Source organism: Planococcus citri, chromosome 3 (assembly GCF_950023065.1).
Source record: "Planococcus citri chromosome 3, ihPlaCitr1.1, whole genome shotgun sequence".
Taxonomy (NCBI): domain Eukaryota; kingdom Metazoa; phylum Arthropoda; class Insecta; order Hemiptera; family Pseudococcidae; genus Planococcus; species Planococcus citri.
Genome location: NC_088679.1, coordinates 46,153,153 through 46,180,079, shown reverse-complemented (window position 1 = coordinate 46,180,079; position 26,927 = coordinate 46,153,153). Strand labels below are relative to the sequence as shown.

The window sequence follows — 26,927 nt, the reverse complement described above, 5'->3', positions numbered from 1 at the left end:
TATAATTTTCGTCTGCTGCAAACACAATACACATGTTGACCTACGTAAAAAATTAAATAATTGTAAAAATGATTCATTATAAAAAATTATAAAAATTGGTAGGTACGCTCGCAATCTGATGTAACGTGATATTCATTACGTAGATAGGAATAAGTTATGCATATGTTTGTTATCAAATATAAGTAACAGTTATTTATCATTTGAAAATTTTCAATCAGATATGGGTACTGCAGAATTACGCAATAGTCTGCGTGTATCAAGTCATAGTCATACTGCAATTGCATTCGTAATAGTGTTGTTGATAAAAGAAGGGTAAGTAAATTCTACAAATACCATCGAGTTTACGATTCGTGCGTTATGATTGATTAATACAGCTGTAGTCGATTTATCACACGTTGCTGTGTCGAGCTTCCTTCTCTAGTTATTTATTCTTGGAAAGTCAACGCCATGTCAGGATAATTGCAATCGGCCATAGAGAAAATCGAAAGGAAATGCATAAATACAGACAGGAGTAGGCTAGCCAAGCTATAACTGTTCAATGCTGGTTTGAGAAATACAGAAGACCGGGTTTGGAAGTTCAAAGATAAAGAGCCAAAGAGGCAAGGAGGAGGGTAATATTCTGATTCGAAGTTATACGTACGTACGTAGGTACATACAATAGAACAGACACATAGTATGTGATTGCGATGTGACGTGAATTGGGCAGACATCGTAATCTGTGCAGTGTGCATGTATCATATCTTATTGTATATATGCTGCTATAACTCATTATATAGGGTGTCCCATTTTAGCATTTGACTTTAAATTTTGAATTTAGTGGTTGAGATGAATATGAACCAAGTACCTAAGTGAGAGATGGGAAATATAAAGGACACTCAAGTAAGTAAATTTTGATCCTCTGGAAACGAATAAATTGCATGCAAAAAACTCATCGTCTATACTTATTTTCAAGAAAGAAAAAAATACGGTTGAGAAACGCAACAATGCCTACTAATAATAAAATACGCCGCGCCAATTACTTTCATGCATAAAATTTTTCTCTTTCGTAACAAACCGAAACAAATTTTACTACACGATAAACTCGAAGATTGATGCTAACGCGAACATGTGTATAGCCTATGCCAGTCGAGTCGAAGTCGATACCTGTTCTGTTCAGCGTTTAACGCGTAATAAAGTAATAAAATGAGACACTTCAAAAATTTACACTCGTATTAATAAGATTAATTATTGTAATTTGTATGAATTAGAGGATCTTCTGACATTGTTTGATGAGCGATAATAATAACACGCGATGTTTCAATGCTGGAAGACTGATGGTTATCAGTGTAGTATCGATGCATCAAAATGACAGATTTTGTCAAATTAAATCCCCAGGGTAGTATTAGGTACATTATGGGCTGGCAAGGTACAAAAAAAATCTTGTTGAAGGTACCTAAAAATATGCTGAACCCTTGAATCACAATAAGAAGAATCTAAATTTCTTCATAGGCTAAAATTAAAGGTGTACAGATTTTTAAAATAAAAAATGTGAATAGCTACCTGGGTAATTGGTAATTCTCATAAAATGAAATTAATAAAGCAAAACTTTTTAGGCCAGCTCCCTTTGGTTTATTAGATCGGTATCATTGAACGCAATGTAGTAGGTATGCATATTTTGCATTTGCATTCACTGTCTCCACTTTATTAAAAAATTACCCAACAGGTTTGCATTTTCTTTGCACATTTTAATGTATGTATATACTTGAGTATGTATGTATATTGCGACCTCTGGATCAATATCATAAAAGATGACCTTTGAAATTTTAAAATACCCAAGCAATAAACTAAAAAAAAATCAGAAACCTTTGCAAACATATTCCAATAAATCGATACCGATCATACACAAGTGCACGATTCCCATTCAAAATCAGTCCACTAAGTAATTAAAACAACACCGATGAAGAATTTACGATCACAAAAAAAATAAAAATTACCGTTTTTAAATGCACTAATACACAATTCAACTTCAAATACATCGAACCGCGAACCGAATACGCAACAATGCACACGATCGGCACGACCTCATACAGTACCAACAACCGACTGAACCACAATTAAAAACAAATCATTGTCTTTGATTTGTTAATCCGCTTCTCGCGGCGTAAAATAACCGAATCAGGGTGCTTAAACACTGAGCGAGCTCGGTGATTAGTGATAGTTGGATTTTAGTAATCGGGATGACGCGATTGGTCAACAATTTTTTTCGTCGTAAGTTACATTTCGTACCATGGGATCGTAAAATGAAATTATAATACATGCACTGAAATTGCAAACTGGATTCAAGATTCACGGTTTAAAGTAAAGGTAATTAAACCGAGAAGCAATTTGATTATAAATGGAAACTTTCGGTCCATTTGAAGCGATGTTGAAAAAGAACGATTTTTTCAAATTAAAGTAATCAAATTGCATCTTTTCAACGGCAAGAAGAATTTTATAGGAAATGTGCGTTTGCTTGCACAGATCAGTATCTTCAGAGACACACCTAATATCTGAAAGTTCTAGGTCAAAATTAAAAATGTGGATTTTGAACCCTCCACAAATATTTTTTTTGGGGGGGGGGAAGTAAATTTCAGTTCTAATTGTTATTTTTCAGAAAGTTCAATTCATGGTCAACAAACTGCCCATCGACATCAAAACTGCCCACAACAGATAATACACATTTCCTGCGCTTGAAACAATAATACCTACATATAAGTTACGTGAAATTTAAATTTCGCAATTTTTCAATTCATTAGTTTAAAACTCACAATTTCAGAAATGGAAGAAACATAAATGCGCATGTAGGCAAGGCATGCGTCAAAATTTTAACATTGAACCCCAAATCTCAATTGACACACTTGTCTCTGATTTTTTTCATTACCTATTGAGATAAGCCATCTCGAAAAAAATGCATTTGTTTGTTTCAAAAGTAGAATCCAGGAAAAAAGAATTAAACATGAAATTTTATGGAAAATTTTCATCAACTTGACTTTCTATGTACTTACTTCAATTTACACCATATTGTAATTGAAGCATTTATGTTTCCAAAACGCACTAAATCCAAAAAAATATTGATAAGAAATTCATGGTACTTACTACGAGTACAATTTGGAAACGTAGAAATGTCCCAAATTGGCTGATTTTTTGATATGTTGTAGCCAAGACCCTTGGGCACAACATATAAAAAAATCAGCCATTTTGGGCCGCAACTTTATGCTAGATGGCCTTGCAATCTCAGAATCTTTGAAAATGGACTTGGTGCGACGGTGCGTTTTGGAAACATATGCTTCAATTTATCTTTGGTAATCCACACGCTTGTTTTTTAAAAATGGGGCAAAACAGTTGAAAACAAAATTTAAAAATAATCGAACTTTTCAAAAAGAGTTTTAAAAGAGTAAGTTCGCCTATTTCAACTCTCTCGAAAATGAGTGGAATTGACTGAAGAGCTGGTTCATCCCTGGCTCTGAATGATGCACTTCTTACCTTTTTTTTTGTTTTTTTTTCAGAATTCGTGACTGGCTTTATGGAAGAATTATGGGGATTGACAGACAATTGTCCTCTTCGCTTGACGCCCACCAATCCGCTATTGGAGATTTTTTTTTTCAACTAACTTACAAGTTGATGAGAGAAAAACTGGACATTCTGAAAAGAAGGTCAGTCCATCATTTGTTAAAATAAAGTCTGTAACTGGCGAACACTGAATAACGCATGCAGCATGAATTTTTAAGACTGAGAGACAGACATCCTTTTCAGGTTTATTGACCCTTCTGATTTTTTTTATTTACAATGAAAAAAAATATTTATAAAAAATTGATAAGAGTAAGATAACAGAACATTTGGAATTTTTTCACAATTTTAGTTCCGGAGATATTTTACGATGCATCATATTTCTTCTCGTATTTTTCGCTAATGGACCCCATAACTTTTGGCCAAAGTACCAAACTATTTGAGATTAAATAACGTGGTAATGCCAGTGGTGCATGGTGATGCTCCTGAGAAATTTTTGAAATAGGAAAAAATGTTCCTGGTGGTGTTTCCTCAGTTTCCTGCAATTCAAAACTATAAGTAGGTCCTGGAAGCAATGGCCATTGCAAAAAATTTCAAAAAAGTGGTTCTCTCTGTTCTTTTTTTTAAAGAGTATACAACATACCACTGATTTGGTAGATACCCTACTTTTTTGGATGATACCTACACTTCATTCATGCACAATTGGAAAAAATTCACGAAGTAAAAACAAATTATCTCAAGAATTTCTCAACGTAAACAACCTCAAGCTTTATTCGACGAACTTTTTCGTTCATTTTCGAACTCTACCATGTACAACAATACGCCACCAAAAAAAAAAAATTCGCATGCATCCGGTTCATTTGCGATCCATTCTCAAGTCACACAGTGTTAGATTACCTACTCGAAAAATATAGTAAATTTTAACGGGCATTCTTCAATGTTTGAATAATTGCCACGGACGCGATCTCGCTTCACCACTCGACAGCTGTTATACAAAACGATCTTTCACTGTCACTACATATTCGGTCAAAAAAGTAAATAAAACGTGAGATGGATGGCGCGCTGGCGCTGGCGCTGCGTCAGCATTCACCATCGGCAACAAGTTCGATGGCGGCAGAAGGCAGAACAGAATGCACATAGACCATACACAGCACAGATGGAACTCGCCAAGCTTGTAAACTGTGGGGGATTTACTTGTCGTCGGTCGTCGCCGAGTAGCAATTAATTACAAACAAAAGCGCAGTTATGATTTTTCCAATTCAAAAGAAAATACACGCGGTCTCGCGTCAACTTATCCTTGGCGTGTCTTCACAATGGGTATACCTTGGAATTATAATTCTGACCCTATGACTCGTTGACCTGCAGCAAACAGCTACCGAGAATTCGTTTCACACATATTACGTACGTTTGTCGACTAATTGATCTCGTACTCTGGAATAATCATTTACCTATATGCGTTAATAAAAAAAAACTATGAAAGAGATGTCGAGTATTTCAAAATACCCGAGTCGATGTCGATGTCGCGACGACGGCGACCAAAGCGTCGCTCAGACGACTTCTCGAGTCAAAAAGATTTACTACGACCTTCATCTTCAATATTTAGTCTTAGTCGTTAGTCGTATTGTGATCTGCGGCGCTCCCGATGTCGATGCCGGATTCTGCCGCCATATTTTCACACCTATATATTTGTTTAATTTGCACGATACGTGATACAAGAAAACGATTACGTAAATTACATCATCGTAATAAAAGCTACGATCTTGGATTATTTACGCGCCAAAATCGCGGCGAGGTTTCTTCTTTTTTTTTTTGTTTTTGTTGATACTAATTTTTGGACGAGACCTCAACCCCGTTTCGAACACAAATTGACCAGATTTTTCCAAACGTACGTATAGTTGTTATACGTACATTACATACCTACCTACCTAAATAATACTCGTACAATACCTACATTGTATACGTTAGGTTCATATAATGTGTAATATAGTTCACGTATCGTCAACATGACCTTTCTTCGTACAGTGGTTCTTGAAATTTTAGTAATTTTTTCGGAACATTAATTTGTTAACTTTGTTATACCGCTCGAATCGTCCAAGGACTAGTTGATTATTTGGAGTTGATATCTTTATAATAACTACTTGACAGACGGCAACGATGACCACTATCCGGAAACATTGAGTCACATGCTTCGAAAAACTGTGCTCATCGGCTCAGTGCTGCGTCGCGTCGAGTAATACGGCACAGCAATATTTTGAAATACATGGGCAGGTGTATTACATTGTAGGTACCTATAGAATAAGTCTATTTTGTCTACTCGAGAGAAATGATCGCATAGGTAGAGGTAGGTACTACCTATATATATAATTACGGCGTTGATCCTGCGCGTCATTACACAGTTTATGCGAGTGAAAGTGTCTCCGTCTTCGTCAAAAAAATCCTTTCAGTTGTTCGTGTTCAAAGAGTGGTTTTACGCTTGATATAATTAATATTCCGTGTGCGTTACCGGTCGCGGTTTGTTTGTATGGTTAATCATTTCACACACGCGAATATCTTAATGTTTTTTTTTTGGTGAAACTAGCTATCGAATAAAACGATGTTAGGTGTCGACTGTCGAGTAATGCATCGCTGATCGTGTACCTGCAATCGTGATTTTTTCTGGTTTTACACTCGAAGCGTCGCCGTTGGTCGCCGTCGCGTCATTTCATCGCTTGCAAGGGTGTTGATGCAAGACGACTAGATCGATGCATATTTTTCTTCTCAGCGTGAAATATATGCACCAATTTGGCTGATGTAGCGAAAATATTGCCAATTTTGAACGATTTTATTATAGTTTATCGATAAAGAAACGTGTTTTTAAAACCACTCTGTTGATTCGTGCGAGTGAACTTGTATGATTTTTTTGCTCAGCTGGTCGAATAGCAATCATGTACCTAGTCGTGAATGCATCGATTTTTAGTAGATATCAAGTTGAGAAGTTGAGCTCGTGTTGATTCAATACGTTAGTCCAATATTCAGTTTGTTTCATTGGTCTTAATTACAATACCGGTGTTTTAATCGATTTTAGAAACCACATACCTACACTAGACAAACTGAGATGAGCCAATCTCATTTCAAGAAATTTTTTTTTTGAAAAAATATGTGAGTAACTAGATTGATTATACTACAGTGATAGGCAGTTCTGCTTCAATTTTGGGTCAGTTTCTCGACTTTTTTTTTACCATTCCTCAACTTGAAATTTGGTTTCCTTGAAAAAAGTGCCTCTTCAACACTCGGTCATCGATTTTTTTCAACTTGCTAGTTCCAGCATAGGATTTCATAGGGTAGCTCAGAAAATAAATTTCAACTACCCAGACTGCTCAGTTGATTGAATTTGTCACAAAATTCCAAAAATTGCAGAAATATAATAGGTATATGCAAGTAAAATATCAAATATGTAGTTGGTTATTAAAAATTGCTTCTGGTATTCTGAGCACAATGGTCACATTTCAACTTTCAATTACGATTGGAAATCCAATTTTAATATAACCAGGGGAAAAAGTATTTTTTGAGGGCCCAATTGAAAAAAATAAGGTTTAAGACGTGCAAAATTGATAACTGCAACTTTAGGAATTTGGGTCTTTATAGAAACTATCACCATAATTTAAGGGCCACTTTTAACAAGAGTGAGAAATTAATAGAGTCCTGATTTTTTTCCTTCAAACATGACCTTTTTTTTCTTTCACGTCGAAAGTGGCCCTTAAAATTTAAAAGAAAATTTTCTGAGTTGAATTTTTCCAATCGCACTTTTTGAGATTTTGGTAATCAATTTTTTTTAAAAATTGAGACCCCCAAAAATTCACTTTTTTCACCTAACTAAGTCTAAAGTGGATCTCAAAATGTAATAAGTAGTTAAGTACCTACAGTTAGGACAAGTATTGAAAAGTTTAATTCCTCAACATGAATATTTTTCACTCATATTTAAAGTGGGTTTCAACTTTTTCCAATTATACCTTATCTACCTGATGTTTTCAAAAAAAAAACATGTTTCCGTTAATTCTTTCAAATTTTTGAAGTTCTAACGCATTTTGACTGATTTGTTAAAAACCCACCAAAGTCAACGTTGTTGCAGTGAAACTGAAAATATTCAAAAAATAATTTTTTTGTATTGATTGGGGTACTTAATGTTATTTTAGGTTCCAGTAAAATTTGATTTTTCGACATTGGTACGTTTTTTCAAACAAATCCCTCAATTCTTGAGCAACATGGAAAAATTCAAAGCCTTGTAGGATTCTTAACTTTTCTATTGGAAGGCTGAATTTTTTTGATAAACTACGTTATGGACCTTCCTCCTCTGGCAAATACCATAAACGAGCAGAATCGGTGACTGGATGATCAAAAAGTTCCTTCAATAATAGCTACAATTTCCTATTTTTTCAGCACTGTATTAGGTATGTTTTTGTGGCTCGTCATGATGAAGTTCGTAAGAAACTGAGAAAATTTTCGCAGTTCTGTGGCACAGCTAATTCGAATTTAAAGTTTTAAGCAAAACTGCAAAAAATCCAAAAAAAAAGCGATTACATAATTAAGTACCTATGTAATTAAATAATTTTTTTACGAAAAAAAAATTGAATGCCTTTTTATGATCATTTATCTTTTACTAGCAGAGAAAAAAGTTTCTGAGAGAAACTTGATAGTTTTTTATAAATCAGGTCTCGAAAAAAGAAGCATTTTAGAAAACAACTACATATATAGGTACCTACTATTAACAGATTCTCGAATGGAACGTCTTGAAAGTAAATAAAAGCTAAATTCTTGGCTGCTCTGAAATTTATCAATTTTTTGATTCGAATTTTTCAACTTTTTAATTATTATTTTAGCCCCTTTAATTTTAGAGGTTGACTTTTCTGGCAAGCGCCATTTTCTGTCTTTAAAAATTTTGCCAAAAACCATCCTTTCATTTTAATTTATCAATAAGTGAAAAACTAAATAAGTATAGGTACGTGTGCCATATCCGAAGTTATCTACATTGTGATTTCTGATCGACGACTGTCACTTCTGACTGTTCCATTGTGATTTAATGTGTAAGTGTTTTAATTCGAAACAATTTTTTTTCTCATTATACTGTGATTCACAGATTTTTATAAGATATATTTTCTAAGAAAAATCACAAACTAAACACTTGACTCTGCACGAATATATGTACATGTATATGAGCTTATCAAATTTTAAATTCAATAAAGAACGAATAAGTGCGACGGATGAAGCTAGAATCACCTTAGATAAATACTTCACGGATCGTATGCGCGGTATTACACACCATTTAGCATGATTGAAATATTGAATATTTGAGTACCACGCTATAAACATTCCTTCATAATGCAGCTCATTTATTTTAATTTCGTGTTTAATGTTTCACGCACCATGTATATTTTGGATGATTAAAAATCTGCGATGAATAGAATACCGACAGATAAGGCAGGTATAGGTATTTGAATTTTTGAAGTAATAAAAATTTGTGCATTTACGACTCGAAAATCGAATTCGCAATTGCTAAACTTCGTCGATTTATATAAAAAAAAAAAGATCAATACAGATTGGCAAATAAAAAGGATGCCAGAAGTAAACCTTTCGAATAGATCCACAGGTACATGTATAACAGCATCGGGTTCCTCTCCCCTCTCAACATCTACATTCAAAATCTTAATCAGTCACTGATTGAGTAGCCCTATGAGAAAAGCTTTATGATTAAGATTCCAATAGGTACATCTGATAGGTAGTTGATAAAATTAAACTTTTAATGGGAAAACTGTGATGGAAAAATCTTTCATAGATGATTTTGCGACATGAAAAACGCAACTCTGTAACTCTCAATAGAACTTGCAATTGCAATTTATATTAATAACCCTCGAGAACTGACATCACTGAGGAAACCTCCGGGCGCTGACTTCACTGAGGAAACCTCCGGGTCCATGTCAGCACCCGGAGGTTTCCTCAGTGATGTCAGTATTTTAATTATATTCGTTAACTTAACATAACCCGGAGGTTTCCTCAGTGATGTCAGTACATTAATTTTACGTGCTGACATCACTGAGGAAACCTCCGGGTCAAACCCGGAGGTTTCCTCAGCGATGTCAGCATAAAAATAAGTCATCGCTTAAGGGATATTAAGTATCCACGATAGATTGAGCAATACTGTGATATGAAGTTACATAGCACTAAAATACAACAACAATGAGGAAGTAGGAACATAGGAGAAGTGATTTCTATGCATGATAATATTCAACGTGCTGAAATTTTATTATTTGGCGTATTTTTCCTGAATACAAAACATGGCGCATCGAATAGGTAGGTATAGTGAAGCTGATGACCTGTAAGGGCACCACCTTCGCATATATGAAAAGGCCACGTCTTGATATTTGAAATTAATTCTGTATGCAGAATTTGGTATTAGGTACTATTGGTAAAGGTAGGATTAACATGATCTGACTTCTCCTAGGTACCTAACTACCCATTGCCTAGCTGTTCGCATTTCATAGCTATGTAATTAATGAAACATCCGAAGCGTACGAAGAAGCGATGAGGTGGTGTTTGGATATTTAGAGAAACTGGTTATTTGCCGTTTTCAAGTAAGTAAATCGCAATCTATAACTTATGCAGATAAGTTGTTCTTCCGTTTATTCGAAATACGAGTATATATACTGTCCAGTTAGAGTTATCCATTTCCAGCATAGATAAGAAAAAACCCCATATACTAGAGTAACTCGTTATAATGGATACTAATTTTTTCCTTTTCTTTGAGTTTCAATGATTCTCATGTGTAAGTACCGGAGATTTTTCCTTGATTTTGAGATACTCAGTCAGAATAACATATATACATATAAGTACGATTAGTCACCACAGTGTGAAGAAACGACAATTGCTACAAGTATATAGTCTTGTAAATTTAAAATGCAATAATTAACGACCGTCTTGTACTGCTGACAGCTCATTATTATTGTATTATTCATTTTGTGATACGTTACGTACTGACTATAGCTTCTGTTGTTTCGAATTACAAATTTGGCAACCATTAAGTTGGCGAATAGTTGGCGGTACGAGGTGCAATTATTTACAAATCATTAAATTCTGTCACGTTTCTTGTTCTAATATTTGCGGTGTCATTTAACCTACACGAGATCTTATGTGTGTATACACTATACCTACCTACTATACTGAAAGATTCAATCTCTTCAACGCACACATACTCGTATGTATAAGGTGGATATCAATGTTTATTATTTAGAAATAAGGTTAGAGCAACAACATTGGCCAGTTCATCAGAACATATTTTGTAACATTAGCCCCAGCCAAGAGAAAATTGTATTTTCTATGATAAATTGTCTAGAATAAGATCACTTTTGAAATCTATACATAAGGCTGCTTATGTCGTCTATTTTTCCCGATAAGATCTCGTCGTAAAACTATTCTTAGCTCGAAAGTGATTCATATTAATAAAAATTTTTAAGCTGCAGGTATTTTTCGAATTGTATATTGCAGAATACAATAAAGTTGGCAATAAAATCGAAGTTTCTAGTAATTAAATAGGTATCGCAAATTACTGATACAGCGGTAATTGTATAATTGTAATATTCACACAGGCATTACATCCGTCCCTCTGGTAAACAAACATCATTACGCTGATCGCTGATTAAACTATTTATTTAATCAATTATGAACTTACTTAATTGTAATTTCTACGCCAATAGATTCAAAATGTCTGTTTTTTCATTAAGAAAGTCGTAATGGGCTGTGTTAGGATACCTACCACATCCAACTCTTCTATTGATAAGGAGAGAAAGATAAGTAAGCTTTCAAAAGCCAAAAAGAAGGTGAATAGGAACAAAGGGTGAAAGGGATGACTGCAAATTTTGTACATAGTTGAAATTAAGATGCACGTACAGAGCCTATGAGGATGGATTGCGAAAAAAAAATCAGAAGATTCGGACTGAATTCAAAGTTCCTAGACTTTTATTTTAAGTTAAAAATCACTCGAAAGAATTTTAGTTATGGCTCCATTTTTCAAGCATTTAAAACGTCTCTAGAGCCCAATCATTTTTGAACGGCTGATCACCTTCTAATGAAAAAGAGTGATACATATTTTTGGAGGGAGGGGGGGGGTGGGTTAAAAACTGAACATTTTTTTTACCAAGTCTTAAAAATGCATTTATTTTAATGAGACATGGAAGAAAGTAAAAATCTGAGAAACGCTGCGGTTAGAGCTCTTGGGCTACACAAAAGTTTAAAGGTCTCCTTCTGTATTTAGATTTGGTGATTTTGACATCCATTTGGTGAAATTTTTACTGTGCCATACAATTATTTCCACAATTCGAGTAATTTTGCTCATCGGGACCGAAATTTGACTTCTTACAGACACAAGACAACCTCTGCGATTCGTCAACTTTTTTTGAGATGAATTTGAAAATTTACTACTCTTGCACATTTAAGTATGTTTCAAATTGTTTGCAAAAAGAGTAAAATCATCGAAATAAAAATCTGTAAATTGGTCACTGCAGTAAACTCGATCCTCCTCCTTTAGAATCGGTTGTAGACACTTTTAAGCTGAAGCTCCTGTAACTGATTCAGTGAGACGTTTTTTAGGGTACAGGAAATATCCAGAAATCGCGAAAATGAAGAATTTTGACCACATTCAACGGAGACATTTATTTTGAGTTGAGAGCCACTCACTAGAAAATTTGAGCACCAGAGATCTGCTTGTAGGGGAGATATAAATCCTCAAAAAGGGGGCCTTTTCGAAAAAATCATAATTTGTCCGCTCTAGCCCCTATCCAACTTGGGCCATGCCATCAAAATCCAAGACTACATTTTGGGTTCCACTGAGCATTTAAAAATTTACAAATCAATTACATAGTTTAGATAACTTTGTTTTGAAAATACATGTTCTTCTAATTTTTGAAACTAGGAAATATTTTGGAATACAGAGATGTCAATTTAAAAATCGAAAAAATGCACAAGTTTTCGACTAATCATTTTTCTCGTTTTTTGAAATTGGCGATAGTGACCAAAAAATTGGCATCATTGTATTCCAAAATATTTCCTCAGCTTCAGAAAATGTCAACTAATCAGTAAAACTTTAAAATATGGTTTTGGATTTTGATGGCAATGGCCTAGGTTGACTCAGAATCTCAATACATAGTGTTTTTTTTGGAACATTTCTTCCAAAACAGGTTGGGTAAGGGCTACAGTAAAAAAACACGACTTTTTCGAAAATTCAGCACCCTCTTTGAGAACCCCTACCTATTTTCCTCAAAGGGGCACCTCTCGAATTAAAAATTTTTCTGATTGACTTTCACTCTGAATGAATTTCTCTTTTGAATTTGGTCTAAATCTTTCGAATTTTTTTCACAAACCACCCTTAAAGTGCATATATTTACAAATTGTTAGTGTGTTAAAAAATACCTATACCTACATTTTTCAGCTCGTGTTCACAAATTTGTGATTCGCTCGCTCTACTAGATTCATAACACCTATTTGAATAGCGATTTTGTATACCTATCAAAAAATTCGCAAGTCAAACCAGAACTCCAGTAGCATTTATCTGCTTTGTTATCAGAAATTATGATGAGAGTCATTCTACGTGATTTTTTTTATTTTGTGGATGTAGGTAGATAATTTTGAATTGACCCAATTTTTTTTGCTGGATATTTCAATTCTTATTGATGAAAATGACCATGTACGTATATTCCAATTAATTTCAATTAAGTTCAAAATGATGCCACAATAGTTTTCAAATTCTCTGAATGGATTGGATAGTTCAAATTATTCCAAAAAAGGTATAGGTAAGGTACTCATCAATTTTTTTCCAATTTTTACGCATAATAAATTTTTTAAAGGAATTTAAGAGGAAGAAAAATTAAAATTTTACACAACGTACAAGCTTTTTAAAAAATTGTGACAACTTTTTGGAAACCCCCAAATCTGAGTAAAAATAGTAACACGAAAATATAAATATGTGTTCGGCTAACGAATAGGAAAACATTGTAATTAAAAAGGGCGCCACGCGCCATGTATCTTGAAAATGTACTTAGGAGGTATCTTAATGTTAGTAAGTATAGGTATCTAGATCTATGTATGTATGCTTACAAATATGCAATATTTGATTCATCTTTTAACTGATAACAACCGAGATACATTTATGTGCCTATTACACGTGATGAGTCAGTTTCGACACATTTTTTTCCATTCGGTCCTTTTATTGTTTTTGGAATAAACAACGATAAATCTTTTAAGTACGATATTTATGCTCGAATATGTCGCCGGAAAACTCTTCACGCCTCGAAGAGAACAATAAATTCGCATAAACTCGTACAGGTACAAATACAGTACGTATGAATGTACCTATGTACTTCCTTAAAACAACAGCAAAAAAATAAAAACCATATCATCCATAAAATGGTTCGGATGTATGATGCGAAGTTGTTATGGTAAGTATATCTTAGAAGAAGAAGGATTTTTATTTGTTCTATTCTATGAACTCGCAGATGGTCTTTGGTATATCGTAGCTAGGTAATTTGTTTGTAAATTTAATTTATAACGGTGTAAGTACGCGTAACCCGACTGGAATATAATTTCGCATTAGTCGTGCTAATTCTTACTATTGTACAGCGACACGTTCGTCTATGGATTTTCTGACATAGGTACGACATGAATTTTAAATATTACTCGTCAATTCGTCAATATACTCGAACGTCAGGAAATTTCATCGTTTATCTCAAAATAAACGTGAGTTTGTTTCGAAAAAAAAAAAGAAAAAGGCGATTCTTCGAATACAGCTATACTTAACTGGTTACTTGGTATGGGTAGTGTAAGTACCATTTTAGCTACTACCTCTATGTATAGGTACTATGTTGACGTCGCCGGTCGCTTCGACGAAAGAATTTTTCCAAAATACTTATACCACCGGCGAGTTTAATCGGTCATGTATGAAATTCCATTTCTGGTGAATTGCCGGTGTAACCTTCGAACCAAGAACGTACCAAGAGCGAGGACAATGGATCGGAAAATTTTTTTCGCGAAGCCCCTGATGCCTGATGGTTTTGTGGAAACTGCATTATATTAATTTTTCGCCAAGTATTTAAATAATTCAACCGAATCGATATTTGAAAATTATCGCCGGATGACATTGACCAACATAAAAACGTATGTACTTGTGTTTACAATTTTTCATATTATGAATAGCACACGTTAAATTATTGCCAATAAACGTGATTCACGGTTATACCATTTGCTAATCATAATGTCTGATGGTCAGTTTGATGTTACCAATTTACATACACCACGCGACATCCTTCGATCAAGTATTTGCAAAATGGTGCGATATTACGATCAGGCTGTTTCGCGGTACTCGTAATTTTCGATTGACGACGAGGCGACGACCTATTAACTCTTTTTTTTTTCATTGGAAATACATATTAGTTTCAATGTAGGTACCTACAGGTAATCTTCAAGTGTCAATAGACATTTACCGCAAGATCGACAGCTATTTTCAAGCTTCATTAAGTAGGTAAATACGAAGCTACATAATATATTTTGTGGGAACTTTGCATAGCACATATAGTAATTCAAGAAACGGGCTTCATTTATAGAAATTGACTGAAAATTTTGAAAAATGTAACTGAGGGTAATATTGTGAAGTTTTTTCAAACTTCAGCCTATTTAAGATCTTGTATGTAGAACAAAAAACATGATGTAAAATGAAAATAAAATAGTCATTTTCAAAAGAGAAGAAGCTGAAAGTCTGAACTTCCAAGTGACCAAAAAATTTCAACAATTTCATAGCTTAACTTAATATGACGACTTCAATTTTGAGAACAAGTCATTTTGTTGTAGGACTTTTTTTATTCGTCTTCAAAACGTTGTATCAAAATCGATCTTCAGAACCAAACATTTCAAAATTGATTTTTTTAAATCAAGGAACTTTTTGAATTTTCAGCTTATTGGCATTTTGAAGAGAAAGTTTTTCTTTAACTCTAAAAGTTATGCTAGAATTCAGTTCAATTTAAAAAATCGAATGCCCGAAATGCATAGACTACTACCACTTTGACTACCTAATCAATTGCTTTGTCAGCAGTTTTTAAAGGGTTGGGGGGGGGGTGAGACTTTTATGGCCAAGGGTATACGACAGAAAATTTTTTGAATCGTACAAAACTAAATCGAAAGCAAACACAAAAATGAATCAACAGCCAAAATTTCAGAAGCTCAAGTGCATTTTTCAATTTTTGGTGAATTTTTGAAAATTGATGGGCCAAAAATACGAAAAAAACACAATTTGGCCAAAATCACCTGGAAACCAAAAATTTGGTATGGAGCTTATTTTTGATCCATCGAATCAACTGTAAACGAATTTGAGCCGTTTTGAGCTGTTCATGGAGCTTCCCCAGCAGATTTTCAAGAGTTGAAATTTCCATAAAATTTTGCTCAATATTTCAATCTGATGAGCCAATTGGAAATGCATTAAAGCTGTTGTAAATTCTATCATTTCATAATTTTCAGTTAGATTTCAGAGCTGAAAAATTTTTTGCTTGTGGGTTACGAGGAGTTAGAATTAGTGTATCGATAAACTTTCGGTTCACCTAATTTCCAAATGTATTATGAGATACGGAATTGTACATTTTATGTTACGACGCGTACCAGAAATAAAAGGTTTTAGGTAGGTATTTCTCCTTGAAAACGTAGGATTGGAACACTCCCAAAAATTCGCAAAAAAAAATTCCAAGAAATGAAAGAATAGAATGCAGTGCAGGTAAGTATGCGTATGAAATCACTCCAGGGCTAAAACCACGAATTTCGAGAAATAATTTTCAATGAACGAGCAGATCAGTAAAAAGACGTAAACACATAAACATAATTTCTGCACGGCATTTAAAGATACCTAATCGAATGTGTTCAAAGTGTGACATATGAATGGAAAAGAACACAAATGAGGCAAACTTCTGAGAAAGACGATTTGAAAGATACTAATTACGTCTCTTTTGTTACTCGTTGACTCATGATCATCGATGTACATACTTTACGCGTACCTACCTGTACTGGAAATTAAATATCATCTTCTCGGCCCCTCCTTCCAGGTTATCTTTCATTCGAAAATTTTTGTGTCAGTGTTTAATCCGAGCTAAACAAAATTCAGACGAGTTTTGTTTACGGTTTCATGAAAACTGCCAAAGATAAAGCTTTTCAACAAACATTTCAATTCCATCCTTTTTGGAGGAGTTAGGGATGATTTAGTGATCTGACAATCCTGTCACAGAGGTTTTGAACCACCAAGATGAACCTCGATTGGTTAATTTTAAAACCCAAGCCGGTGGCCGTTTCACAATTCTTACGAGTAGCTATACTAGGTACCTATATAGTATGTTATTTTTAACATAATGCATAATTAAATTGATAGGTAATAGGTATTTATACTCTTATGATCATTCGCATCAATTTTTTTGTTTCGCTTACCTAAATTTACAGTCAAATTTTACTCATAGTATCTCTCTATTGAATAAATTAAAAATAATCTATTGATTCGTGATTCCTTTTGCGAAATCTTAATTAGGTACCATTTATTTTCTTCGTAGCCTGTAATTCGCTAATTACAGGATTGCTCACAACTCGAAAAAATGTCAATACTTGATAACGGTTCTTTTCTCATGAATGTCAAAAATTGCAATATTAGGTAATATAGGTTAAAAGTTGAATTTTTACGTAAGTTTTGTAAATAGCTTAATTATGCGCAAGAAAAAAAACGTACCTACATACACAGATAAACGAATGTTTATGACATTTCGTCAACGTAGTAGGTCTACGGTTGTAGCTATTTACCAAAATCTCTGCGCATATCAGTGCCTTAAATCTGCAACTTTGAAGCAAGTTTCATCCAAAAAAGTACAAAAGACATTCGACAAAAATAGGTAATTATTTCATTACGCAGTGTAGGTACTTATATTTGGGGAAAAACAATTTGTCTTGTTCTTGAAAAAGAAAATAGGAAAATTTCCAATTTGAGATTTACTGTGCAATAATAGCTTCGCGACGACGAATACTAATCCATGATAATCGCCTGTAATAAACCAAAGCCACATTAAGTATTGGCTGTATGGCAACATTTCAAACTAAAAATGGAAAATTAAGATATTCGATGCGATTGTGTTTTATTGTTTTCAAAATTTTCACGTAAAAGAATCGAAAAACTTTATTTTTGGTGACGGATTTCTCAGGAAAAATATATTAACGTGATATTTATCTCGATGCAAGAATAATTAAGTCGTGAATAATTCGCGATGCATCAATCTTAAATCTGATTATTTTGTGCATGTAAAAGTACGTAGGTAGGTGAAGGTATCAAATCTTATGCCTGTGGCAGTGGCCTGCATTGGGTTATAAAAGAACAATAGATTATTTGAAAACTCATTTTCGAATATACCTACTTAATTCAAGATTTCTTTTTTTTCACCACTTTTGAAAATAATCGATTGAAATCGATTGTAAAATGACAATAGAGGAGCATTGAACGAAGAATCGAAACTATACTTTACAGTTACACCCCACCATGCATAATCATGGATTTTGTAGAATTGTTTAAAACGAATATTTATAAACATATTCGAGCATTATTTACCGATTTATTTATTGGCAGCTGCGATAAGGAAGTAAAGTATTTGATATACCCAACGACTTTGTTTTCGAACCGATAAAATTCAATTAGCTATTGTAAAATATATACGTTTATTTTTTTCTGGTAAACATCGACGCATGTAGGTGAGTGCATTCTGCGACAAGTTGTTCATTGAATACGTACTGTATAGCTCGGTAATAGCTGTGTAGTGTGTACTTCAAATCCGGCAATGAAAATGTCGAAATTATTATCAATAGACTACGTATTACGACTTACGAGTATCTCAGCAAACCGTATCAATATTACCAGCAACACGAAACGATCACGAATGAATCTGAATGTGAAAATAAAACTACTTGTCTGTGACTGATCTAATAACTTGGGATTTGAAATTGGAAAACTGAGACAACCCTCCCTATCCTTCTTGCTTTTACCAGTGAAAAATCACAAAAAATTAATGCACAATTTTTGTATTATTTAAAGCGTTCATTAAAATAATGAAACAAGTCTAATAAAACAAATTCCGAACTTGAACAATATTTTAACGAAAAGCGTGAGAATGAGCTTTCATTTTTCAAATCTCATCCAAACTTCAACTTTTTAGATTCGTTGCATACCTACTTATTCGATGAATCTGAATATCAAATTGAATGTTGAATATTCCTACCTACTTGCCCTCCCTCCTTCCACATTTCAAAGTTGACAGTGAGGTAAGTATGAAATTTCATTAATTTATCTGATGCATAAGGTTTCTAGTTGAAGAAGAAGGAGTGAGAAACACGTAAGAAAGTGTGAAAATAATATACTTAATTTAAAAACTTCACAATGGGCAAAAATGAAAAAAATGTTATCACAACGTTATTCAAAAGTCAAAATGAAACAAAAAAATTAATTTCATGGCATTTATTTGGGTTTTCTCAGAGGTCTTCCAATTTTTTCCAAACATGGGTATCAAAAATTGAGAAAAATAGTGGAAATCAGATAAGTAGGAAAGTAAGTTTTTCTTGTGAATTTGGATAAATAAATTTAAAATCAAGGGTTTACACGTGTGAGGACAAAATTCAGGTCATTTTCAGTCAAATGTTTCCAAAATTAATTTTATGAGTTATGACTATACAGAGATCATTTACCTAATACAGGTGCTGCATAAACAGAGCCGTCGAGAGAAAAACGTCTAAACAGATCAAAGTAAATGGCATTTTGATCAAATATTATTCGTGGATTTTCCCTTGCAGAAACCAAATAATTATATTGCCATTAATTTATCTTTTTTTTTAAAAAGGAGGGACTTCAGTGACTGAAATTTGTCTGGAGAGATAGTATTTCGAACAAATAGTGTACGAATATAGGTAGGTATCGATAATTTAGGCTTGAAAAGAAAAAAAAAGACGCCTTCCTTTCAAAAAAAGATGAAAAAATGAAGTGGTCAAGTGAAGAAAGAGTGCAAAATTTTGAAAAATTTTCAAGTTTTTTTTTTACAATTTTAAAACAAGCTGATCGTAGGTGTGTAATCGGCATTTGTCCCAGTGAAACAAGAGTGCAAAAATGCTTGAAAAATTACCACTTTTTACTCTCAAAAATTAAAAAAAAAACTGGACTGAAGAGGACAGGATTTTGGAACAATTGGTGACTTCAAAACTAAAAAAATTGCCACAGTCTTCATTTAGTACCTATTTGGATTAAAAAAACTTAATTTCCTTCCTCTGAAAATATGTATATCAACATTACGATACACAAAATTTTTAATACTACGAGCACACCAGTTAGAGAATATTTTCTGCTTACCTACATGGGTTAATCCTACTTTTAAAACGTCCAAACTGCGGCTATAATTACGAGTATGAATATGGTTGACACAGAGTCAAAAAATTTCAACATTTAGTCACCTACTTTGCACGACTGTAGTCGAAAAACATATTTTCCTCGCGAACTCCTGCAAATAAAATTGATATGGTAGGTACGTAAATGTGAAAACGTGTCTAATACCGCAAAAATCACATTGACGAGAAAAACACCCGAGCTCATAAACGCGTTATTCGGTAACTCAAAATGGAAAATTTTCTAACCTTTCAACAACGCATAGTAATAAGTTACGAAAAGCACGATATTTTCATCGAATCATCACTTGCTCAACTATTGCATGTGCATAAGCATAATAGATTTTTTAGATCGTAATCAGCGTACACATAAGAACGATGAACGAGTAGGTATCTAACTTGGAATAATAAGAACCCGATAACCGAATATCACCATCACGCATCTAAATGTCAACAACCTGATCTGTCAGTACGAGAAAATCCAACTGCAACGCTTTTCACAGACGTTTGACGTCAAGAATACGAAACTTTATGGGAATTTAACGGGAAAACTTGTAATACCGGTGAAAAGTAAAATAAAACTTTGAAAAAAAGGTGGAAAAATTAAGTAGGTAGCTAGGTAAGGTAGGTACTTACGATGGTGTATCGATATCCAGGCTTTTGTGTATTGACGGTACAAGAAGACAAAATCGAAAAATAAATTCGGGAATTACGCGACACGAAAATAAAGCTTGCGAAAAATTCAACACCTAAATTATTCGAACCAAGAAAACCGAAAAATCGAAATACTTAATTATCATCCGAACAAATAACAACCGAATTACAGCAAATTAAATAGTACATAAATCGTTGGGAAAAATTCTACATTAAAAAAATATATATAACAACGCGCAAAAATTTACGAACGAATTTTTAAAACGAGAAAAAATTGAAAAAATTTAATACACACGATTATTTGACAAAAAAAAAAGGTAAGTTTCGCGAATGCGCGTCAGACCCACGAACACTTGCAATGGTTTGATCGCAACTGTCTGCACGGCGTAAGTACAGTGCAATTTACTTACCTGTACATAGAACCATCAAACTAGAGACTCTCACTGAATCGTTCTGTCCTCTTCTTTTGTTATCCCTTCTACCAGTTCTCTGTCTCTCACACTTGCAAATTATTATAACCGTAGCGCATTAACATCTCCGTATCTTGTTTAGCCTTTTAACATTGCCAACCATGTGTTAAAATCACACCCTGCTTCGTAAAGTTGCACGCCAATCGGGCCACAGTGCACAGTGCAGTCGCGGTGGCGGAGGAGCTCGGAGTCAATATTTCGTTCGTTTTTAACAGGTTTACGTTACGTCTGCGCGCGCACGCGTTTTTCCTTTCAGGATTTTTTCGTAGCTGCGAAAATGAAAGTTTTCTGACTTTTCGACTGTCCTAACAGCTGATCCGAAGGGAAAGTGATGAAAACTAATGAACTATGGCCGAGTGGTCGTTCAAAAAGATACTTAATTAGTCTTTCTAATTGGTAAACGATGGGTATATCGATGATGATACATTGAAATATTTTCATACGTTTGTCCGACTTTTACGCGACTCGTTATCGTTAAAATTTTATTACAAGAACGTTTACACAAAAAGTAAAAAGTTAGTGCATGTGTCGATTCATTACTAACAAGGTTAAGTTCGTCTTAATCGAGTTGTCAAGCTGGAAAAAAGGTAGTGTTTTAGAAATTTCACCTACTGAACGAATCGACATCGTAAGTATGAAATTGTTTTCAATTTGAATACTTACTTGGGAATACCATTTGCCAAGAAAAATATTCTACCGATGCGAAAATAATGAGTTTTCCATCTTAAAATGTCGATGATTTTATTTCTTCGAAATGAATTTAAATTTTAAATAGGTGCACAATTTGTCTAAATTGATGAATATAATTAGGTACAAGAAAAAAATAATGAAACATTAACACGGCTATATATAAATAAAAATCACACCTGAATAGGTAAGTTATTATAAAATTATAATTTTTGGCAATATTTATTTTTAATGTAGTTAAGTGTAATACGGGTCATTTATAAGTAAGTTCGTAGCCTAACGCTGCTAGATTAGGCTAAAAGTTTCACCTGCGTGTTGCAGTAATGGTGGCATAACGCATATGGAATTAGGAGCACGTGAGAAACCAGAATAAAATATTATGAGTGAGAGTGACCAGTTGAAAATGTATTTAGTACCAGATTTATTCAAAGTATAGTTTTGGATTAAATCCAAGCCGAACCACAGACAAAGGGAAAATGTTGAGTCCAAACAGAAAAAAAAATATACTAGCCAAAATTCCAAATGATTTTGATAATTTTCAAAAATATAATTTAGGCTGAAAGGAAGAAGGAGGATAATCAAAATTTTACTAACTTGAACTAGAAAACTAAAATTTGGTGAGTATTCTATTTTGAATCAGCCAAATCGATTGGAAGCGGTTTCGAGCTGTTCTGGAGCCTCCACAAAATTTTTAGAACTAATTGCCATAAAATTTCGCTCAACTGAAATATTATAAACCTAGGTACTACACAGTAGTATAGTTTCATAAAAAAAATATAATTTTCAGCAATTTTCTGGAGGCCCCAGAACCGAAACTGCTTCCAATCGATTTGACTGATCAAACATAGAGTAAATTTTAGCTTTCTAGGATATAGTAAGATTAAATTTTTATTTTTCCTCTAAAAGACCCAGATTTTAAAAAAATGTTCCAAACTTTGAAAAATGAATTTTTAGCACTTAAAATTTTGGATGGAGGAATACTTTTGACATGTATCGGACTTTCAAAAACTTTAAAGAAAATCGATTGATTTTCACAGAAGCTGACATTTGAAAAAATAGAAAAAATATGTGATAAATCCTCGTCATTTGTGAGACTTTAAAAAAACAAAAATGACGAATTTCTGGCATGTTGATACGTATAATGTCATATTCTATGACATTTTAATTTATATCAGACCTTTAAAAACTTTTTTAAAAAAAAAGATCAATTTACTAGATATTATGTTATAAGCATTTATCTGATTTCACAATACAATTCGATGTGACTTTTAAGAACATTAAAAATATTTCATTCGATTGAAGAAATTATGCTAGACTTTTGAAAACTTGAAAAAAATTACCTACTAATCTTTGGAATTTTTATGTGAATTAAAGTGGACTTTCAGGTACCAAATCTGACTTATAAGAACGAAACAAAATTCCTTCATTTGCTGAGAAACCCGACAAGTAGACAGACGACCTTGAGAGACCAGACAAACGGGTCAATGACCCTTAAGAGCCTGGATAGGAAGATAGACGACCTCAGGAAGCCAGGCAAAACAAGCAGACAGACGGCCATGAGAGATAGACAGGTAGGTCAATGACCTTAAGAAGCCGGGCACTCGGGTCAATGACCTTGAGAGGCAAGATTGACGGGCAGACGATCTTGGGAAGTCATACTGGCGGGTCAGAGACCTTAAAAAGGTTTGACAAGCGGACTGACGATCTTGAGAGGCCAGACAGGTAAGAGTGACCTTTACAGTCCAGGGACATGGGCCAATAAGACAACCGGACAGACAATACTACTGTATATGCTAAAAACCATGGTCCGGATGATAAGACTTGATCAGATCAGACAATAAAGCTCCAACTTGTTCCGAAGCAGGTCGTGATCAATTGGTTTTAAAAATCAGAATCAGCGCCTTCAAAAATCTTTTTCAGTAGTTTGAAATTTATCCCTGCTCTCATACGGAGACTAATTTTTTGAAAATATGCGAAATTGAAAATGCCTACAAATTCTTATAATGGACACGGTGCGGTGTGCCTCTCCTCAGCTCTCAAATTTTGATCATATGAAAAAATTAAATAAAAATCATTAAAAAAGGAAACATCTGTGTGACATACGGTTTACTGCAGTTTCAGGAGTGATTATTTCGAATCTTGACTTGATATTTCTTCTGATACCTACGAGCTTCCTGCGTTGCGATCCACTAATACATATGATATCATTTTTTCCTAGAGGTTTCTCTACCACGTGATAAATTTATTTAGTAAAAAAATAAAAGTTGTTGAATTTGATTATTTGGCAATAACTTGTGAAAAATACAAACAATGACGATGATAAAAAAAATAGGTATAGTAAGTCAAGTTCACACATGCAAAAAGGAGTTCAAGTGCAGGGATCATTCTTTACCCAAGCGGTCTCATTGAGAGGAAAAAAATTCCAATAATGATTGTCAATATTGACAATATTGTCACCTATTACCTGGTCTATAGAAATTCAATTTTCGTGAGACATAGATATAAATAATTCTTTGCGTCATTAAATATGAGTACCGTATTTTATGGAAAAATAACGCTGCGCAACGAAAAATTTGTCCTACAGTCCTAACCTGCTAATATAATGTAGGTAACACTTTTAATCATCGTTAAAGGTATGTGACATCTTTTTTTTTCTCTCAAAAAGTTGATGCAAAGTCACAAAAATGGCTGTTTTTTAGAAATTTTTCAACTTCTCAATCCACATAAAAAAATGGGTCCAGGTCAGAAAACACTTCATAGTTCATACCTATCTTCAAAAAGGTTCAATGAGCTCAACTTTATGCCATCTCAAACAAAACCATGCTCGAGTAAATACACAATTTTAAAATATACTGATTGGAAATTTTTTACGCGTTTTATGGTAAATGTAAGTTGAAAATGTAAAAAACAAAAAGTATTGTTTTCTTGAAAAATAACGTAGATTTTGAATTTAAAATTGTTTTTGGTCGTAGAATGACGAGAGCACCATAATTTGACATCGAAATTGGGCAAAAATAACATTTTTGGCATTTTGACGGTCTAATACTCACTACAAAAACAATGCATTTGGAGAACATTTTTTGGTTTTTAGATCTCTATCTAAACTACCTATCAATTTAAAAAATTGAAAAACTAGGAGAACATTTTTTTGGTTTTTAGATCTCTATATATCTAAACTACCTACCTATCAATTTAAAAAATTGAAAAACTATGCACACTATGATGAAAAATTTTAATATTATTGCTGATTCTGATCATCTGATGTAATTTCCAAAGATAAGCAACAAAGTTCAATAACAACACGATAATAGTCTATCATCTTCAAAGTTGATAGAGCTGTATGGGTTTAAATTTGCCAGCGAGTCACAAATAAAATTACCTAAAAATTTGCTTGAAAATTGAATTTACGAAATATTTTTCTATACCTACCTACCTAATTTTTAATTATTCGGCCATTTTTTCGATAAATCGAAGATAGAGCTTACATCAATGAGTACCTACTTGAGTATTTGTGAGAAATAGCTGAAAGGTAGGTATCCATTTAATTTACCCAATAACTTTTCATCACAGTACATTGAAGTTTGTGCCCTTTCACTTCAGTATAAGTAGGTGGTGCATTATATACCTCCTACGCACCACCTGCTGGGATTTTTTTTCACCTAAAATTTACCTATGTTTAGGTACATAACCTGAAAAAACCAGCAGCATATTTGGGAATTCAGATTTCCATCATAACGCCTCTTCTCCTTGACCTCCTTAATGTCGGCCAAAATTTTAACAATAAAATCCTGCTAAATATTTCAACTACCGGTAACCTGCTTCTGCTTCTCAGCTATTGTTAACATTTTCATGCGACATGTCTGCTTCGGCTTCCCCTTCTGGTGGAACCATAATGAGATCATATTTTTGAACTATTAATTTTAACGACCTCGTACACAGATCACGTTAATTTACACGCAACAAATTTTTTTCAATTTCGTAATTTTACTCGAAAATACAATGGATTTAAAACTATTTTTTTAACAATTAAATTAATTTATTGTTAAAATTATATCGTGCTGAGATTAGCTTATATAAACACATACAGGGACTAAATCCGAGTAATCGTAAATTTTAAAGATAATTTTTTCCATTTTGCCCATTTCTCGCATAATTTATTAGAGACATGGTTACGAATAACAAATTGACATTACACAGTTTCATTTCAATTTCCAAGTATACCTAGACGTTTTTTTTTTGAATGTATTCATTTTTTGTCTTAAAGTCACACTTACAATATATTTTACTTGAGTAAACACCTGAAATGGCCCCTCAAATTTACCTTCGCAGCGCATCGTATTTTTCAAGATAACAAGAAGATAATTCGGATGAAAAAAATTCGCCGTATTGTTATCAAGTATCTGTCGAGATATATTTATATGTAAATATAGTTTCGAGCTTTCAACTGAGGGTACAGCTTTCAAGTTGACATACTTCAAAACCCCGAAACGTACTTCTTATTAACGAATCAGCGATAATCGGTATGCTCAACTTCAACAACAATAAGAAAAAATTCGCTAATTAAACCACATATACGAAACTTATTGCGACAATACATTATGTCGATAATCAGCAATACAAATACATGATGGCGAATTAAAAACCAGCTGATTTGGTTGCGATTTCAAAACTTCAATGAAAATACGAAAAAATCCTTTTAATGGAATTTTTACCCATAGGTACCTACGTCTCGTCCACTTGATCATAGGATATAGAAACTTGTACAAGCATTCAATACAGAGAGAAAAAACTCTGTCGTTGAAAAATTACTAAAGCAGAACGATAACACTGTAATAAACATATTGTATTAGTATACGAGGATTAATTAGTGCGATGCACGCGATCCAAATTTTTACGTGATTCTGTTAACTTGTTGCAGAAATATTTGCAGATTTTGTGGTCGCGGAGGATGTAAGGAAGTAACCTTTGTTCATTGTTTTCAATGAAACACCACACCGGCCAGACTAATTGTAATTTATGCGTAATTTTGCGTAGCTAAGCATGTTACGTTTACATATTTTTTGAATGAAGATCTGCTCTAGGTATGTATTTATAGTGAGGTAGGTACATAGCCAAAAATTATTAACAAAAATTGCAGAT

At 33.6% G+C, this 26,927-nt stretch overlaps 1 protein-coding gene across 3 annotated transcripts in view; it reads right to left on the bottom strand.

Moving 5' to 3' along the window:
• The window catches only part of LOC135838399 (UNC93-like protein), a 56,617-nt gene extending 35,450 nt beyond the window's left edge, over positions 1–21,167 (bottom strand). The window contains exon 1 of one of the 3 annotated variants that reach the window (XM_065354010.1): positions 20,614–21,167. The gene's annotated coding sequence lies outside the window, so the exon portion shown is untranslated. Of the gene's footprint in view, positions 1–1,842; positions 2,113–20,613 lie in introns of those variants that run through there. The other 2 variants (XM_065354012.1, XM_065354011.1) reach the window with 2 other exon arrangements.
• Between the last annotated feature and the right edge of the window lie 5,760 nt (positions 21,168–26,927).